The following is a 19,885-nucleotide window of genomic DNA, read 5'->3' as shown; positions in this document are numbered from 1 at the left end:
TTGGACAGTTCTAAGCCAAGAGGTCAAGCAACATTGTGCATCGGCCTTGGACGCGTAGACGTCAACGCGGTTGACGCGTGCCGAAGGTTGCGCTCCCTTTTCCTCCACAGGCGCGACTAAGACGCTTTTGACGCGTAGGCGCGTGCATACGCGTGCCAGTGTTTGGCAGTTTACGACGCATGGGCAGTGGCAGCGACCGCACCGCAAGGGCTCGCGGTGTGCTATTCTAAAAGTTGCAATTATAACGCAGCACGCGGCCTGTATTTCACAATAAATTATCAAATCCAGCTAAAAATTGCTTTTTATTTTCTCGACAAATGACAGATTACAACTGAAAAATCCCTCGTACACAGTCCATCTATCAGCAAATAAATGATTTGAACACGGCACACTCGGTCGTTACGGAGATCACGGCGGGAAGACGCGACTAGTCGACGCGTGCACGGGCGATCACCCTGAAAAAGCCACGCATTCAAAATAAATGGCTCAAGGTCACTAGGCGTGGGCTACGTATTTTCTTTGCCCTTGCCATCCCTCTCTGTTTAGCTTCCAGTGCTTTTGCTGGGACGAGAGAAAAGAGAACGCAATCGCAGCACGCGACAAATATTTATAGCTTCACTCGCACTGGACGGATTCTTCAATTTTTTCGGCGTTGAATTCGTGAGGCAATTAGCTCTTCTATTGAATGCATTCTATGGTTACTTAATATAGTGTTTCAGGGCCCATTTGAACATGGTCACCGTGTTCTTCTGCTGTGCAGCACAAACTATTATCACTACATGTCTTTTGACAGACTCTACACCTTTGTGTATATGTATATATATATATATATATATATATATATATATATATATATATATATATATATATATATATATGTATTATACAGTAATAGCTCGATAATTCGGATTGCACGGGACCTGAATAACTGTCCGAATTATTCGAATGCCCAATTAACAAACGAACAGGGAAAACAACATTGAAAATCAAGCTGCAGAAGCATACCATTATTTGTTGAAGTTTTTTGTAATTGTCGTCGGCGTTTTCGCGCAGATTCCAGCTGACATCACAATTTTTCTTAACTGTTCCAAATGGCCAACAGCACGCAAGCTGTCGGGAGTGTTCAGGCAAGCGTCCTCTAACATTAACAGCACCTCCGAGACTTCCCGTGAGGTGCGATCGCCTCGCATGTTTCTTCGTCGGAATCGTGGTCTTCATGGGCGCCCGTGACATCAATAATAATCTCTTGATCGGTCAGGAGACCACTCGTGGCGACATCATGATCAATCGCGATGTAGTCCTGAAAAGTCACATGTTTGGGAAGGACAGCATCGAAAGTCGGGCAGTCATCGTCGGTGGACTCGGCTGACACCTCCTCGATGCCATCGTCAGCTACTGCTGCATGCTCGGGCCTCACAAAACCGCTGTGCCGAAAACAGTTGGCGATAACTTGCGGCGGAGTGTTTTTCCACACGTGGGCGATGGTGTGCACTGCGCCAAGTATGTCCACTTGATACAACTTTCCAGCTTCTCAGCATAGGATCATTCGCTCTAGCAGGTGCTTGCGGTACTTCGACTTCACGTAGTGAATGATACCCTGGTCCATCGTCTGAAGAGTAGACGTAGTGTTGGGCGGCAAAAAAACTACTTTTGGAGGCAAAAAAACTACATTGATGCTCTTCAATTCGACTCTACAGGTATGGGCACTACAGTTGTCAACAACCATAATTATCTTGCGGTCCTTCGACGTGAAGTGCCGGTCCAACTGCTTCAGCCAGCCGAGAAAAATGCCCGATGTCATCTATGCCTTCCTGTTCGCTGTGTTCTCGACAGGAAGGCTTTTGACGCTCTTAAAACAACGTGGCTTAAGCGCCTTCCCGACGACAAGTAGTGGCAAGCGCTCCGTGCCAGTCATATTGGCGGCAAGAAGCACAGTTATCCTTTGCTTGCACTTCTTGCCACCAATGCACGTGTCCCCTTTGAAAGTCACCGTCTTGTCGGGCAGAGCTCTGAAAAATAGAGCAGTTTCATCTGCATTGAACACGTCAAGTAGTTCATATGCGGCGATGTGCTCCAGCAGCTTCACATTTCTTCACTCGGTGGTCACGCTTTCGTCAACACTGGCCTTTTTGCCGCACGCACTCCTGAAGACAAGTTGGTGTCTCTTTCGAAACCTCGCAAACCACCCTTCTGACGCTTTGAACGAATAAATGTTCATCATTGCAGCGTACTTCTCACCTTGCGCCATGATGAGAGAAACACTCAAAGGCAGATGCGCGTTGCGTCAGTCAGTATTCCACCGGAGCAAAGCTTCTTCGAGCTGGGGATGAGCTGCGTTTCGAAACCGCTTTCTAGAGGCATGAAACTTCTCGCTTTCCAAGGCTTGTCGAATCTGTTGTTCATTTTTCACGTACGTTTCTAACGTGCTCCGCTTCACGTTGTAATTGGTCATAACCTGCTGTCGCGATTCTCCGTTCTTCAGTGCTTCCAAAATTTCCACTTTAGTCGCCAAGTTCTTCGCGTCGTAGTTCTGCCGCTTTTTCGGCGTTGCCATCACTCTAGCGCGCAATAGCGGTGGCATGCAAATACGGTCACAATGAAAGAAGAAGAAGAGAACTCCGCAAGAAGAGATGGTTCCGACACGACAACACAAGGGAAAATGGCGTCGGAGGCGCTGAGTGGAGAAGAAAGAAGACGCCGACGTTCGGTGACGCTGCGATCGCCCCCACTAGTTGATGATGATGGCGATGCCACTAAGGTTTCGGTTTCACTCCAGTGGTGCGAGCGCTGCTTTATCACTTTTGTGTAGGAGCAACCGTCAGCATTTGTCCGAATTAAGCGGTGCGGAGCCGAATTCCGACGAAATAACGAAGGTTTGGTCCCATAGATGAACATGCACTTTGGCTAGGACCAATAGAGCTGTCCGAATTGTCCGAATTTCCAAATTAATGGGTGTCGAATGAACGAGCTCTTACTGTATATATATATATACATATATATATATACAGAAGAGAGAAAAGAGTACATATATATGCATATAAATATATTGCTTTTACAGTGTTATGTATCCCCAAATGTATATTTCCCAGTCGATGCATAAAATCACGGAAGAAAACAAGGGAAGAAAAAGACGAAGAACCATATACCATTAAGCAATTAAGTAGGAGCACTATAAACTTGTCGTCCGCGTGGCCCAACGGATAAGGCGTCTGACTCCGGATCAGAAGATTGCGGGTTCGAATCCTGCCGCGGACGAAGTTTTTTGCCACAAAAAATAAAAATTTTAATGAGTATTTGTTTCCTATTTTGAGAACGTGATTCTCGTTTCATCCTCATCTTCAAGGATGACTGCTAAAATTCCATTTGCGTTTTGATACACCGTTTATGAGGTTCTCTAGACCAAGCAAACCGGAAGGTTAGGTGATGGGCAAGATTAACAGAGTGCTAGAAAAGAAGATAGGGAACTGCCACATCAGGCGCATCTGGCTGACATTTAATTATAGACGAAGAGTTGTCGTAGACAAACACTTCAGTACGAGCCACAGTGCTGTTCTGGTTGCTCTACACAAATTCTTCAAACAACAGCGAGATTGCGCTGAAAGTGCAACCGACTTCTGATAAAAATTTACCTCGTTTGTTTTTCAAAATTTTTTGTTCACGGGATCGAATCCCGGCTGCGATGGCTGCCTTTCTAATGGAGGCGGAAATGTAGGCCCATGTACTCAGATTATGGTGCACGTTAAAGAAGCCTAGGTGGTCGAAATTTTCGGAACATTCCACTACAGCGTCTCTCATATTCATATGGTGGTTTTGGAACTCTAAACCCCACATATCAATCATCAAATCAAAGGTACACCTAACGGCAACAGCAAGAGCATGCACAAAGCGTGACAATCGAGGTTAGCAATCTATCCGCGAGCATCGTGTTTCGCCATACTACGGTCACCTCTTATCATCCCGTCCTCTTTCCCTTTTTCTTCACTTTCCCATTACCCCCGATGACGAGTTGCAGGCTATAAACCCGCTTGTAAGATTAACCCCTTCTCCCCCTCCTCATTAAAGTGGCCCTGTAACACTTTTTGAGCATGGTCAGTAAACGCTGCCGATTGGTAGTAGAGGCTCCCAACATTACGTGAGCCAATAATAGGAAATTTTAGAATACCGTTTGTAAGCGCTGTGGGCGTTGCGGGCGCCATATGAGCTTTAGAATAGCGTTTGCGCTGCTGCGATCCGTAACGCACGACCGCAGCGACACCATAGCCTCGAAACCAGTGCTTGCAGGCCACATGCCGGCCACCATCACCACCCGTAGCCTCGAAACCAGCGCTTGCGGGCCACTTGCAGGCTGCCATCACCACACGCAATTTCACATTTTTTGCGTGCGGTCCGCGAACGCGAACGCCGACTCGCGTAAAGTGCCAACCACTGGCACGCGTATTCTCGCGTCTACGCGTCAAAAGCGTCAAATGTACTTCTCGGCATCGGAGGGGCATATGCGAGGATGCGCGAGGGATCAAGCCGGGCCAATGCCACCACTAAACAATGCCAGGGTAATGGCTCGCGCTCGCAGCGGAGTTGGCCTGCCTTCAGTTTTGAGCAAGCGCCGCACGGTGGCGCTCGCGACCGAGACTATTATAGTAGTCATAAAGTGGGAAAAACAGGTATCCAAGCCTGCAGAGGTAAAACGGGGGCTTAGGCAGGGATGTCCCCTGTCACCCTTATTATTCATGATGTAACTACAAGGATTAGAGGCCAAATTTGAGGGAAGTGGACTGGGCTTCAACCTCACTTTAGTCAAACAAGGAAAACTCATTGATCAGGCACTACCAGCATTAATATACGCAGATGATATAGTGCTAATGGCCAACAACAAGGAAGATTTGCAGAGATTGATGGACATCTGCGGTAATGAGAGAGATAGGTTAGATTTTAGATTCAGCAAAGAAAAATCAGCAGTCATGATTTTCAATGACAACGACGGTAGTGAGCTTAGAATACAGGATGTCACGCTAGAGATAACAGATAAATACAAATATCTGGGCGTATGGATAAGCAATGGGACCGAGTACCTGAGGGAACACGAAATATACGTAACGATTAAGGGTAACAGGAATGCAGCAGTGATGAAAAATAGGGCACTGTGGAATTACAATAGGTATGATGTTGTGAGAGGAATATGGAAAGGGGTCATGGTTCCTGGGCTGACGTTCGGCAATGCGGTCTTGTGCATGAGATCAGAAGTTCAAGCAAGATTAGAAATTAAGCAACGTGGAATAGGTAGGCTTGCTTTAGGAGCTCACGGGAATACACCTAATCAGGGAGTACAAGGTGATTTGGGATGGACATCATTTGAGGGCAGGGAAACTAGCAGCAAGATAAAATTTGAGAAGCGATTGAGAGAAATGGGGGAGGAGCGTTGTGCTAGGAAGGTTTTCAGCTACTTGTACATGAAGAATGTCGATACAAAATGGAGGAAGCGAACCAGGAAATTGACTGGCAAATACTTAGAAAACAGCAGGTGGCCAAACCAAAAAGAACTATCGGTTAAGAAGAAAGTGAAGGAAACGGAGACTGACATGTGGAGAATGGGCATGATTAAGAAGTCCGCACTAGAGATCTATCGAACTTTTAAGCAGGAAATCGCCAAGGAAAGGATCTATGATAATACTCGGGGTAGGTCTCTACTGTTTGAGGCCAGGACGGGAGTACTGCGAACAAAGACATATCGGGCCAAATACGAAGGGGTAGACACAGTATGCAGTGCGTGGGGAAAGGAAGAAGAAACTGCCGAACACTTCATAATGTTCTGTAAAGGGTTTCACCCTATAGTTCAGGATGATGGCGCAGAGTTTTTCAACGCACTGGGGTTTAGGGACCGGGAGGGCAAAATTGACTTTAAGCGGGTAGACTTAACTAGAAGGAGGTTATCTGATTGGTGGGTAAAGTCAAGGCACGAGTGAAAATTAAACCCTTCGCTTCAAATTATGAATCCTCGAACTCAACTTTGAAAGAAAAAAAATAAATCTAGTTTTTGGTTCATTAAGCATTATGGCTTAGTGGCGCTAGCCAGCGCCCGATCTAAAGGGTACAACCATATCCATCCATCCATCCGTCCATTATCACGGCATCGGGTGGTACCAGCTGCGCGTTGTTCATCTGCGGCCCATAGGGGTGCGGCAGTCGAGAGTTGTTCGAGGCCTGCAACTGTACACCGCTATTTCGGAGGCTGTGCAAAGTGTTGCGTTGTTGCACCGTCCACCACAGGTGACGCTAGCGACCGAGAACATTCTAAAATAAAGGAGGGAAAGTGTGTGGCAGCCGTTTTTCTTCTCATGCGGCAGGCATCTTCTAGAGGAGGTGTTGGCAGGGCTTGATATTTTTGCCACGCGTATGCTACGTCACCATGCGTACAGCGGCGCCAACCAACCAGGGGCTGCGGGCCAACCAACCAGAAGCCGCGATGCCTAATGGCCGCCGCTTCGAAGGCACAGCCGAGTGCTGAAAGCAAGCACGGAAACTACTCCAAACGTTCCTGAATGACAGCTTCGTAATCTATAACGACAACGACACGACGAACGACTGCGAGTGCAACCAGCGTGACGTGGTTTCGTGCCGAGTTCGAGCGACGCCGACAAATCCAACGGATGCCGGCCGGCTATGCTTCCGCCGGTCCCGAGTGCGATCGTCGGCTGTGCGAAAACATCGCACAGCCTACTGGAGCATGTCGGTGTTGTTGTGCTTTGATCTGTGATTTTCTGTGCTAAAAACGAGCGTAAAAAGACTTCGGAGGTTCGAAGCTTTGAGCATGAGCCCTCTACTACCTCGGAGGCAATTCACAGCGGTGTCATCTGCATTGAGCGTAGGCCTCTACCCTCTAGTTCGTATGAACCAGCACATGCGAGGAACATCGGCTGAAAAAATCTACGGTAGTCTCCGTCGCAGCATAGACACCATATACAACGCCCGAAACATTGCGTAGTGCATACGGAGGAGTTTTTATCTGCATTGTGTTTGTTTACAAAATTGGTATTCATCATTGCTGAAAGCGAACGTCGCACTGGCCAGCAAATTTCGGTGATGTGAAATCGTACGTACTTATAAAAGTGTATTCGCAAATTGTATGACGCTGAAATATTCGTTGGCTTCGGTGCTGATCGTTTTCGTGTGTTGCCAAGCTAATAACAAGCGTGCGCTGGTTGGTAGCAGTGTGATGTGACTTCGTGTCGGGTACCAGAGACGCTGACACATTCAGCTGTCAGCGGTCTCATTTTCATTCACGTACAAGATAGAAACTCGAACGTGCGTTGCTGTGGTGATAGGAAAAAAATTGCATGATTAGGGGCAGCTGGTATTGCCTGCTAATTCACTTCTCTCTTGTTCTGTTTCGCCGCGATGCTCAGTACCACATACGTGGTTTGGAGGAATTCTAACACACATTCTTAATTAATAGTTCATTCTGATACTCAGAGCTATAAGCCTACAATGGCGCTTCTCCATCGTTTTACAGTTTACTATATAAACGCGTTTTGTTTACAGCTGAACAGATAACTTAAACCTTGTGAGAAGCACATGATTTTAAATCAGCTGCACGATAGTAGGAAGAGAAGGTCACCACATGTATGCACAGAAAGAATGAAAGTGCACTAATACTGTACTGCACTTTGTATAGAAGAAATGCAAAAAGTACCTCATGTGACTTACTACCTTTCAGAACTGTGCATGTATTTATCTGTTTCTCCAGACTGTAATGAGTTGAAGATATTATTAGATGGTTTCGAACATTGAATCTTTGTATTGTTTCCAAGGACTGCTTCATTTCTGTTCAGTTTTTTGTATACACAATAACAAGGACTATATATATGCATGCACTTAATAATATTCAAAATATCAAGATATTCAGTTTAGCTATGTTAGAAAACTTGCCAAAACTTCTGTGCAGTGCTCTGGTGCAATTTTATGACAGGTATCTGTCCCATCAAAATTTTGGGCATGCTTTATTGCATTATAGGGTATTTTGACTAATGATGACATTTGAAAGCCTTTTACACAGTGCTTGGCTGCAATCTCAAACCCAATGTCTGTCTCATCAAGAAGCGTCAGATGCATTTTATAGATGTAAAGGATATTTAAACTAACGGCAAAGTGCAGAAAGCTTCAACACAGCACTGATCTGCAATCACAATCTAGCTTAGAAGCAATTTGTAGTGCTCTCTAACACGTTCGAATAAAGTTATCAAACACTGGAATGATCTACTTGGTTTGGTTCGTGATACCAGTGTGTCTGATTTTTTGGAGGCACTTGTATCATAATATTGTTCTGTTTCTTTCATTTCTTACCAGGGTGCATTAGGGGGTTTATTTGTTTACATTGGCACACTTATTTTGATATTACTGTTTAAATGCTTTCATTTTGTATATATCTACACCACTCCTGCAGTAGCCTCACATTGGGCTGCCGTATTTGAAAATAAATAAATATATCATCCGAAAGTGTTCCACGCTGTGCTCGGTTCCAATATGATCACTAATATTTGTTGCATCGTGAAGTGTCGGCTGAGTTTTATTGCAATGGACAACATTTTGGCTGCCTTTCATACCGGGTTCAGTTCAAGTATTATGAGCGATATCTGTGACTCCATGAAGGGTTGGGTGAGGTTAGTCGTTTTAGAGAATACTTTAACTACAGACAACGCCCACAAGTCTTCCATACAGGGTTCAGTTGCAGTAATATGACCAATATCTGTCTTATTATGAAAGTTTCAAGTATACTTAGTTGCATCACAGCATATTTTGACTACAAAAAATGCCCAGAGACATTCTACGTAGTGCTTGCTTCCATTCTTATGACCAGTATCTGTTGTATCATTAAGAGCCAGATGCGGTGTCTTGCATTAGAGGATATTTTCAATACCCTTATCATTCAAAAGCCCTCCACACAGAGCACAATTACCGCCTCATGACCTAAATCCGTCACATCATGAAGAGTAGGGTGTGGGTTGTTGCATTGGAGAACATTTCGGCTCCAGACAACGTTCATAAGCCTTCTATTCAGGGTTCAGTTCTAATATTATGACCGATATATGTGACTTCATGAACAGTTGGGTGTTGTTTGTCGTTTTAGAGAATACTTCGACTAAAGACAACGTCCAGAAGTCTTCCATACAGGGTTCACTTCTAATTTTATGACTGATATTTGTGACTTCATGAACAGTTGGGTGTCGCCTGTCGTTTTAGAGAATACTTTGACTGAAGACAACGCCCAGAAGTCTTCCATACAGGGTTTAGTTCCAATATTAGGACCGATATCTGTGACTTCATGAACAGTTGGGTGTCGTCTGTCGTTTTAGAATTTACTTTAAATGAAGGCAACGTCTAGAAGTCTTGCATTAGGATTTCAGCTCTAATATTATGACCCATATCTGTCACTTTATGAACAGTTCGGTGTTGTCTGTCATTTTAGAGAATAGTTTGACTAAAGACAACGTCCAGGAGTCTTACATTAAGGTTTCAGCTCTAATATTATGACCCATATCTGTCACTTTATGAACAGTTGGGTGCTGTCTGTCATTTTAGTGAATACTTTAACTAAAGACAATGTCCAGAAGTCTTGCATTAAGGTTTCAGTTCTAATATTATGACCGATATCTGTCACTTCATGAACAGTTGGGTGTCGGCTGTCGTTTTAGAGAATACTTTGACTAAATACAACGTAGAGAAGTCTTGCATTAGGGTTTCAGTTCTAATATTATGACAGATAACTGTGACTTCATGAACAGTTGGGTGTCATTTGTCATTTTAGAGAATACTTTTACAAAAGACAACATGCAGAAGTTTTCCATACAGGGTTCAGTACCAATGTTATGACCGATATCTGTGACTTCATGAACAGTAGGGTGTCATCTGTCATTTTAGAATATACCTTGACTAAAGAAAACATTTAGAAGTCTTGCACTAAAGTTTCAGTTCTAATATTATGAACGATATATGTGACTTCATGAACAGTTGGGTGTCGTTTGTCGTTTTAGAGAATACTTTGACTAGAGACAACGTCCAGAAGTCTTGAATTAGGGTTTCAGTTCTAATATGACCTTTATCTGTGACTTCATGAACAGTTGGTGCCGTCTGTCATTTTAGAGACTACTTTGACTAATGATAACGTCCAGAAGTCTTGCATGAAGGTTTAAGTTCTTATATTATGACAAATATCTCTGACTTCATGAACAGTTCGGTGTCATTTGTCATTTTAGAGAATACATTTACTAAAGACAACATCCAGAAGTCTTCCATACAGGGTTCAGTACCAATAGTATGACCGATATCTGTGACTTCATGAACAGTAGGGTGTCGTCTGTCGTTTTAGAATATACTTCGACTAAAGACAACGTCCAGAAGTCTTCCATACAGGGTTCACTTCCAATTTTATGACTGATATCTTTGACTTCGTAAACAGTTGTGTGTCGTTTGTCGTTTTAGAGAATACTTCGACTAAAGACAATGTCCAGAAGTCTTGCATTAAGGTATCAGTTCTAATATTATGACCGATATCTGTGACTTCATGAGCAGTTGGGTGTCGTCTGTCGTTTTAGAGAATACTTCGACTAAAGACAATGTCCAGAAGTCTTGCATTAAGGTATCAGTTCTAATATTATGACCGATATCTGTGACTTCATGAGCAGTTGGGTGTCGTCTGCCGTTTTAGAGAATACTTTGACTGAAGACAACGCCCAGAAGTCTTCCATACAGGGTTTAGTTCCAATATTATGACCGATATCTGTGACTTCATAAAACAGTTGGGTGTCGTCTGTCGTTTTAGAATTTACTTTAAATAAAGACAACGTCTAGAAGTCTTACATTAAGATTACAATTCTAATAGTAGGACCGATATATGTGACTTCATGAACAGTTAGGTGTCGTTTGTCGTTTTAGAGAATAGTTTGACTAAAGACAACGTCCAGAAGTCTTGCATTAAGGTTTCAGTTCAAATATTATGACCGATGTCTGTCACTTCATGAACAGTTGGGTGTCGTCTGTCGTTTTAAAAAATACTTTGACTAAAGACAACGTTGAGAAGTCTTGCATTTGGGTTTCAGTTCTAATATTATGACCGATAACTGTGACTTCATGAACAGTTGGGTGTCATTTGTCATTTTAAAGAATACTTTTACTAAAGACATCATGCAGAAGTCTTTCATACAGGGTTCAGTACCAATATTATGACCGATATCTGTGACTTCATGAACAGTAGGGCGTTGTCTGTCGTTTTAGAGAATACTTCGACTAAAGACAACGTCCAGAAATCTTGCATTAAGGTTTCAGTTCTAATATTATGACCGATATCTGTCACTTTGTGAACAGTTGGATGTCGTTTGTTGTTTTAGAGAATACTTTGACAAAAGACAACGTACAAAAGTCTTGCATTAGGGTCAGTTCTAATATTATGACCGATATCTGTGACTTCATAAACAGTTGGGTGTCCTCGGTCATTTTAGAGAATACTTTGACTGAAGACAACGTTCAGAAGTCTTGCATTAAGGTTTCAATTCCAATTATATGACCTCTATCTGTGACTTCATGAACAGCTGGGTGTCGCCTGTCATGTTATAGAATACTTTGACTAAGGACAACGTCCACAAGTCCTGCATTAAGGTTTCAGTTCTAATATTAAGACCGATATCTGTGACTTCATGAACAGTTGGGTGACGTCTGTCATTTTAGAGAATACTTTGACTAAAGACAACGTCCAGAAGTCTTGCATGAAGGTTTCAGTTATAATATTATGACCTCTATCTGTGACTTTATGAACAGTTGGATGTCGTCTGTCATTTTAGAGGCTACTTTGACTAATGACAACGTCCAGAAGTCTTGCATGAAGGTTTAGGTTGTTATAATATAACCAATATCTCTGACTTCATGAACAGTTTGGTGTTGTCTGTCATTTTAAAGAATACTTTGACCAAATACAACGTCCACAAGTCTTGCTTTAAGGTTTAAGTTTTAATATTATGACCGATAACTGTGACTTCGTGAACAGTTTGGTGTCGTTTTAGAGTATACTTTCTTGCATTAAGGTTTCAGTGCTAATATTATGACCGATATCTGTGACTTCATGAACAGTTGAGTGTCATTTGTCATTTTAGAGAATACTTTTACTAAAGACAACGTCCAGAAGTCTTGCATGAAGGTTTCAGTTATAATGATATGACCTCTATCTCTGACTTCAGCAACATTTGGGTGTCGTCTGTCATTTTAGAGACTACTTTGACTAATGAGAACGTCCAGAAGTCTTGCATGAAGGTTTAAGTTCCTATATTATGACCAATATCTTTGACTTCAGCAACAGTTGGGTCTCGTCTTTCATTTTAAAGAATACTTTGACCAAATACAACGTCCACAAGTCTTGCATTAAGGTGCCAATTTCAATATTATGACCGATAACTGTGACTTCATGAACAGTTTGGTGTCGTTTTAGAGAATACTTTCTTGCATTAATGTTTCAGTTCTAATATTATGACCGATATCTGTGCTTTCTTGAACAGTTGGGTGTCATTTGTAATTTTAGAGAATACTTTTACTAAAGACAACATCCAGAAGTCTTCCATACAGGGTTTAGTACCAATAGTATGACCGATATCTGTGACTTCATGAACAGTAGGGTGTCGACTGTCGTTTTAGAATATACTTTGACTAAAGACAACGTCTAGAATTCTCACATTAAGGTTTCAGTTCTAATATTATGACAGATATATGTGACTTCATGAACAGTTGGGTGTCGTTTGTCGTTTTAGAGAATACTTCGACTAAACACGAAATCCAGAAGTCTTCAATACAGGGTTCACTTCCAATTTTATGACTGATATCTGTGACTTCATAAACAGTTGTGTGTCGTTTGTTGTTTTAGAGAATACTTCGACTAAGGAAAATATCCAGAAGTTTTGCACTAAGGTATCAGTTCTAATAATATGACCGATATCTGTGACTTCATGAACAGTTAGGTGTCGTCTGTCGTTTTGGAATAGACTTTGAATAAAGACAACGTCTAGAAGTCTTACATTAAGATTTCAGTTCTAATATTAAGACCGATATATGTCACTTCATGAAGAGATGGGTGTCATTTGTCGTTTTAGAGAATACTTTGACTAAAGACAACGTCCAGAAGTCTTGCATTAAGGTTTCAGCTATTATATTATGACCGATATTTGTCACTTTATGAACAGTTGGGTTTTGTCTGTCGTTTTTGAGAATACTTTTACTAAAGACAACGTAGAGAAGTCTTGCATTAAGGTTTCAGTTCTAATATTATGACCGATAACGGTGACTTCATGAACAGTTGCGTGTCATTTGTCATTTTAGAGAATACTTTTACTAAAGACAACATGCAGAAGTCTTCCATACACGGTTCAGTACTAATAATATGACCGATATCTGTGACTTCATGAACAGTAGGGTGTCATCTGTCATTTTAGAATACACTTTGACTAAAGACAACGTTAAGAAATCTTGCATTAAAGTTTCAGTTCTAATATTATGACCGATATCTGTAACTTCATGAACAGTTGGGTGTTGTTTGTAGTTTTAGAGAATACTTTGACTCGAGACAACGTCCAGAAGTCTTGCATGAAGGTTTAAGTTCTTATAATATGACCAATATTTCTCACTTCATGAACAGTTGGGTGTCGTCTGTCATTTTAGAGAATACTTTGACCGATTACAACGTCCACAAGTGTTGCATTAAGGTTTCAGTTTTAATATTATGACCGACAACTGTGACTTCATGAACAGTTTGGTGTTGTTTTAGAGAATACTTTCTTGCATTAAGGTTTCTGTTCTAAGATTATGACCGATATCTGTGACTTCATGAACAGATGGGTGTCATTTGTCATTTTAGAGAATACTTTTACTAAAGACAACATCCAGAAGTCTTCCATATAGGGTTCAGTATCAATAATATGACCGATATCTGTGACTTCATGAACAGTAGGGTGTCGTCTGTCGTTTTAGAATATACTTTTACTTAAGACAACGTCTAGAAGTCTTGCATTAAGGTTTCAGTTCTAATATTATGACTGATATATGTGAATTCATGAACAGTTGGGTGTCGTCTGTCTTTTTAGAATATACTTTAAATAAAGACAACGTCTAGAAGTTTTACATTAAGATTTAAGTACTAATATTAGAACCGATATATGTGACTTCATGAACAGTTAGGTGTCCTTTGTCGTTTTGGAGAATAGTTTGACTAGAGACAACGTCCAGAAGTCTTGCATTAAGGTTTCAACTCTAATAATATGATTGATATCTGTCACTTCATGAACAGTTGGGTGTTGTCTGTCATTTTAGAGAATACTCTAACTAAAGACAACGTCCAGAAGTCTTGCATTAAGGTTTCAGTTCTAATATTATGACCGATATCTGTCGCTTCATGAACAGTTGGGTGTCGTCTGTCGTTTTAGAGAATACTTTGACAAAAGACAACGTCCAGATGTCTTGCATTAAGGTTTAAGTTCTAATAATATGACCAATATCTCTGACTTCATGAACAGTTGGGTGTCGTTTTCGTTTTACAGAATACTTTCTTGCGTTAAGGTTTCAGTTCAAATATTATGACCGATATCTGTCACATCATGAAGTGTCAGGCACAGTTTATTGCATTGGAGCACAATTCGACTATGGAAAATGCCCGAAGGCACTCTACACAGTATTTGGTTCCTATCTTATGACCAATATTTGTTGTATCATAAAGAAACAGGTGTGCTTTGTGGCATTAGAGGATATTTCGAACACACACACATCAGCCGAAAACCTGCTACTCTGGCCTCAATTGTATTCTTATGACTGACCTAAATCTGTCAGATCATGAAGTTTCAGGCATGATTATTAGGTTGAGTGCTATAGAATATGATGTGTAAATATACTTAAGGTACCAGCATATTCAAGATGTTGTTAATAAATTTTGTAGTGCAGGTATAGAAACCCGGTAGTTTGTAAACCTGATCAGGAGGGCAGCCGCTGCCTCATTCCTTAAACAGAGGAGGGGGGGGGCTCATTGTCAACTCCATATACTAAGATAATAGTGAGGGGGCGCAAAGTCAGCCCCTACATGGAGGGGGGCACCGCGACAAACTTTTGACCCCTCCCTCCACCTTAAGGAGAACTCTACACACGCCTATGATAGACGTACTGTATGCTTGACGTGAATGTTCATTCGCGGGAGTGGCACGCGCACCGATATTAATTTCTGGTGAATACCACTATAGTTACTTTGGACACTGGAATGTCAATTACTTCCTAAATAGTCTAAAATGTGGTGGGTGAAGCACTATCAATTTTTTAACGTGTTCTCATATCCTCTAAAACAAATAAACCCGCTGCAGTTAGGAATGTGCCGTTCTGTACTGAACTTGGACAGTTCTAAACCAAGAGGTCAAGCAACATTGTGCATCGGCCTTGGACGCGTAGACGTCAACGCGGTTGACGCGTGCCGAAGGTTGCGCTCCCTTTTCCTCCACAGGCGCGACTAAGACGCTTTTGACGCGTAGGCGCGTGCATACGCGTGCCAGTGTTTGGCAGTTTACGACGCATGGGCAGTGGCAGCGACCGCACCGCAAGGGCTCGCGGTGTGCTATTCTAAAAGTTGCAATTATAACGCAGCACGCGGCCTGTATTTCACAATAAATTATCAAATCCAGCTAAAAATTGCTTTTTATTTTCTCGGCAAATGACAGATTACAACTGAAAAATCCCTCGTACACAGTCCATCCATCAGCCATTAAGTGATTTGAACACGGCACTTTCGGTCGTTACGGAGATCACGGCGGGAAGACGCGACTAGTCCACGCGTGCACGGGCAATCACCCTGAAAAAGCCACGCAATTAAAATAAATAGCTCAAGGTCACTAGGCGTGGGCGACGTCTTTTCGTTGCCTTTGCCATCCCTCCCTGTTTAGCTTCCAGTGCTTTTGCCAGAACGAGAGAAAAGAGAACGCAATCGCAGCACGCGACAAATATTTATAGCTTCACTCGCACTGGACGGATTCTTCAATTTTTGCGGCGTTGAATTCGTGAGGCAATAAGCTCTTCTAGTGAATGCATTCTATGGTTACTTAATATAGTGCTTCAGGGCCCCTTTAAACATGATCATCGCCTTCTTCTTCTTCTGCTTTGCAGCCCAAACTATTATCATTACATGTCTTTTGACAGACTCTACACCTTTGTGTATATATATATATATATATATATATCTTTTCTTTCTTTTTTCGTCTTTTTTCTCCCCTTCTTTGTTTTTTTTCTTTTTTCCAGTTCCCTCTCACTCTCTCAAACGTCTTTCAAGGCGAGAGGGACGCGGCAGCAAGGACGTTTGGAAGCTCATGTCAGTATAACTCATCCCCTGATGAAGGGAGGTCCCCTCCCGAAACTGTTGGGAAATAAATATATTTATCCTTGTTGACAATGCTCCCGTTGTGCCATATCCCATACCTTCACTATATATATATATATATATATATATATATATATATATATATATATATATATATATATATATATATATATATATACAGTAAAAGCTCGTTAATTCGAATTGCACGGGACCTGAAAAACTGTCCGAATTGTCCGAATGCCGAATTAACAAATGAACAGGGAAAACAACATTTAAAATCAAGCTGCAGAAGCATACCATTATTTGTTGAAGTTTTTTGTAATTGTTGTCTGCGTTTTCGCGCAGATTCCGGCTGACATCACAATTTTTCTTAGCTGTTCCAAATGACCAACAGCACGCAAGTTGTCGGGAGTGTTCAGGCAAGCGTCTCCTAATATTAACAACGCCTCCGAGACTTCCCGTGAGGTGCGATCACCTCGCATGATTCTTCGTCGGAATCGTGGTCTTCATGGGCGCCCGTGACATCATTATTAATCTCTTGATCGGCCAGGAGTCCACTCGTGGAGACACCATGATCAATCGCGATGTGGTCCTAAAAGGTCACATCTTTGGTAAGGACAGCATCGAAAGTCGGACAGTCGTCATCGGTGGACTCGGCTGACACCTTCTCGATGCCATCGTCAGCTACTGCTGCATGCTCGGGCCTCGCAAAACCGCTGTGCCGAAAACAGTCTGCGATGACTTGGGGCGGAGTGTTTTTCCACACGTGGGCGATGATGTGCACTGCGCCGAGTAAGTCCACTTGATACAACTTTCCAGCTTCTGAGCATAGGATCATTCGCTCTAGCAGGTGCTTGCGGTACTTCGACTTCACGTAGTGAATGATACCCTGGTCCATCGGCTGAAGAGCAGACGTAGTGTTGGGCGGCAAAAAACTACTTTGATGCTCTTCAATTCGACTGTACAGGTATGGGCACTGCAGTTGTCAACAACCAAAATATCTTGCGGTCCTTCGACGTGAAGTGCCGGTCCAACTGCTGCAGCCCGCCGCGAAAAATGTCTGATGTCATCCATGCCTTCCTGTTTGCTGTGTACTCGACAGGAAGGCTTTTGACGCTCCTAAAACAACGTGGCTTAAGCGCCTTCCCGATGACAAGTAGTGGCAAGGGCTCCGTGCCAGTCATATTGGCGGCAAGAAGAACAGTTATCCTTTGCTTGCACTTCTTGCCACCAATGCACGTGTCCCCTTTGAAAGTCACCGTCTTGTCGGGCAGGGCTCTGAAAAATAGAGCAGTTTCATCTGCATTGAACACGTCACGTGGTTCATATGCGGTGATGTGCTCCAGCAGCTTCACATTTCTCCACTCGGTGGTCACGCTTTTGTCAACGCTGGTCTTTTCGCCGCACACACTCCTGAAGACAAGTTCGTGTCTCTCTCGAAACCTCGCTAACCACCCTTCTGACGCTTTGAACGATTCAATGTTCATTATCGCAGCGTACTTCTCCCCTTGCGCCATGATGAGAGGTCCGCTCAAAGGCAGATGCGCGTTGCGACAGTCAGTAATCCACTGGAGCAAATCTTCTTCGAGCTGGGGATGAGCTGCGGTTCGCAACCGCTTTCTAGAGGCATGAAAGTTCTCGCTTTCGAAGGCTTGTCGAATCTGTTGTTCATTTTTTACGTACGTTCCCAACGAGCTCCGCTTCACGTTGTACTTCGTCACAACCTGCTGTCGCGATTCGCCGTTCTTCAGTGCTTCCAAAATTTCCACTTTAGTCGCCAAGTTCTTCGCGTCGTAGTTCTGCCGCTTTTTCGGCGTTGCCATCACTCTGGCGCGCGATGGCGGTGGCATGCAAATACGGTCACAATGGAAGAAGAAGAAGAGAACTCCGCAAGAAGAGATGGTTCCGACCAGACAACACAAGGGAAAATGGCGTCGGAGGCGCTGAGTAGAGAAGAAAGAAGACGCCGACGTTCGGTGACGCTGCGATCGCCCCCACTACTTGATGATGATGGCGATGCCACTAAGGTTTCGGTTTCACTCCAGTGGTGCCAGCGCTGCTTTATCACATTTGTGTAGCAGGAGCCGTCAGCATTTTTCCGAATTAAGCGGTACGGTGCCGAATTCGGACGAAATAACGAAGATTTGGTCCCATAGATGAACATGCACTTTGGCCGTGACCAATAGAGCCGTCCGAATTATCCGAATTTTCGAATTAACGGGTGTCGAATTAACGAGGTTTTACTGCATATATATATATACATATAATTATAGAAGAGAGAAAAGAGTACATATATGTGCATATAAATATATTGCTTTTACAGTGCTTTGTATCCCCAAATGTATTTTTCTCAGTCGATTCATAAAATCACTGAAGGAAACAAGAGAAGAAAAAGACGAAGAACCATATACCATAAAGCAATTAAGTAGGAGCACTATGAACATGTCGTCCGCGTGGCCTAACGGATAAGGCGTCTGACTCCGGATCAGAAGATTGCAGGTTCGAATCCTGCCGCGGACGAATCTTTTTGCCACAAAAAATAAAATTTTTAATGAGTATGTGCTTCCTATTTTGAGAACGTGATTCTCGTTTCATCCTCATCTTCAAGGATGACTGCTAAAATTCCATTCGCGTTTCGATACACCGTTTAAGAGGTTCTCTAGACTAAGCAAACGGGAAGGTTAGGTGATGGGCAAGGTTAACAGAGTGCTAGAAAAGAAGATAGTGAACTTCCACATCAGGCGCATCTTGCTGACAATAAAATATAGACGAGGATTTGTCTTAGACAAACACTTCAGTACAAGCCACAGTGCTGTTCTGATTGCGCTACACAAATTCTTCAAACAGCAGCGAGATTGCACTAAAAGTGCCACCGAGTTCTGATCAAAATTTACCTCGTTTGTTTTTCAATATTTTTTCGTGCTTTTTCAGATTTTTTTTACCCGTAACGTTTTTTTTTACCTAGCGGTCCTTTTTTCCTTCCCTGTTTATGAGCCTGAAGGCTCATTTTTTGGGATATCGACAGTGTTGCACCCTTGTAGGTGTGAACGGTTCTCTTAGGCGACAAACAAATTTAATCCAATCAACGTGGCCTAACCATCTCGTCCACGTGGCCTAATGAATGTCACTAGTCCTGTTGATAAGAAGGCAGTCGTCAGGCTGATTCTAAGGGTGGATACATCCGCCCCCCGAAACGCACCTCGAATGCATGGACAATTTAGAATAGGTCTTTTTTTTTGAGTCAGCGAACGCCGGCTACGGTCAAAACAACGAGGCAGGGCCGGGAGTTGACAACAAAACAAAATGATATTCTCCAATATAGCAAAAAAACGAAACACAAACGAGCACACTCGTCAATTATCAAATATAATACGACAACAATAGCACAATACCTGATTACACTCAAAGATGAGGGCACAAAAAACAACACGCGCTGCAGTGCAACCTCTTGCAGTAACTGTACAAGCCACTTATAATCGAAATATTCATAAAACGCATTCAGTCCAAAGA

At 42.7% G+C, this 19,885-nt stretch overlaps 2 non-coding genes across 2 annotated transcripts; both read left to right on the top strand.

Annotated features, from left to right (window-relative positions):
• The first annotated feature begins 3,182 nt into the window (after positions 1-3,182).
• Positions 3,183-3,255, top strand: TRNAR-CCG (transfer RNA arginine (anticodon CCG)). The gene has a single exon. It is a non-coding gene; the product is annotated as a tRNA-Arg (tRNA).
• Positions 3,256-18,822: 15,567 nt separating this feature from the next.
• On the top strand, positions 18,823-18,895 carry TRNAR-CCG (transfer RNA arginine (anticodon CCG)). Its single transcript has one exon. It is a non-coding gene; the product is annotated as a tRNA-Arg (tRNA).
• The last annotated feature ends 990 nt before the right edge of the window (positions 18,896-19,885 follow it).

Source organism: Rhipicephalus microplus, chromosome X, assembly GCF_043290135.1.
Source record: "Rhipicephalus microplus isolate Deutch F79 chromosome X, USDA_Rmic, whole genome shotgun sequence".
NCBI classification, from domain to species: Eukaryota; Metazoa; Arthropoda; class Arachnida; order Ixodida; family Ixodidae; genus Rhipicephalus; species Rhipicephalus microplus.
This window is presented reverse-complemented; position numbering and strand designations above follow the sequence as displayed.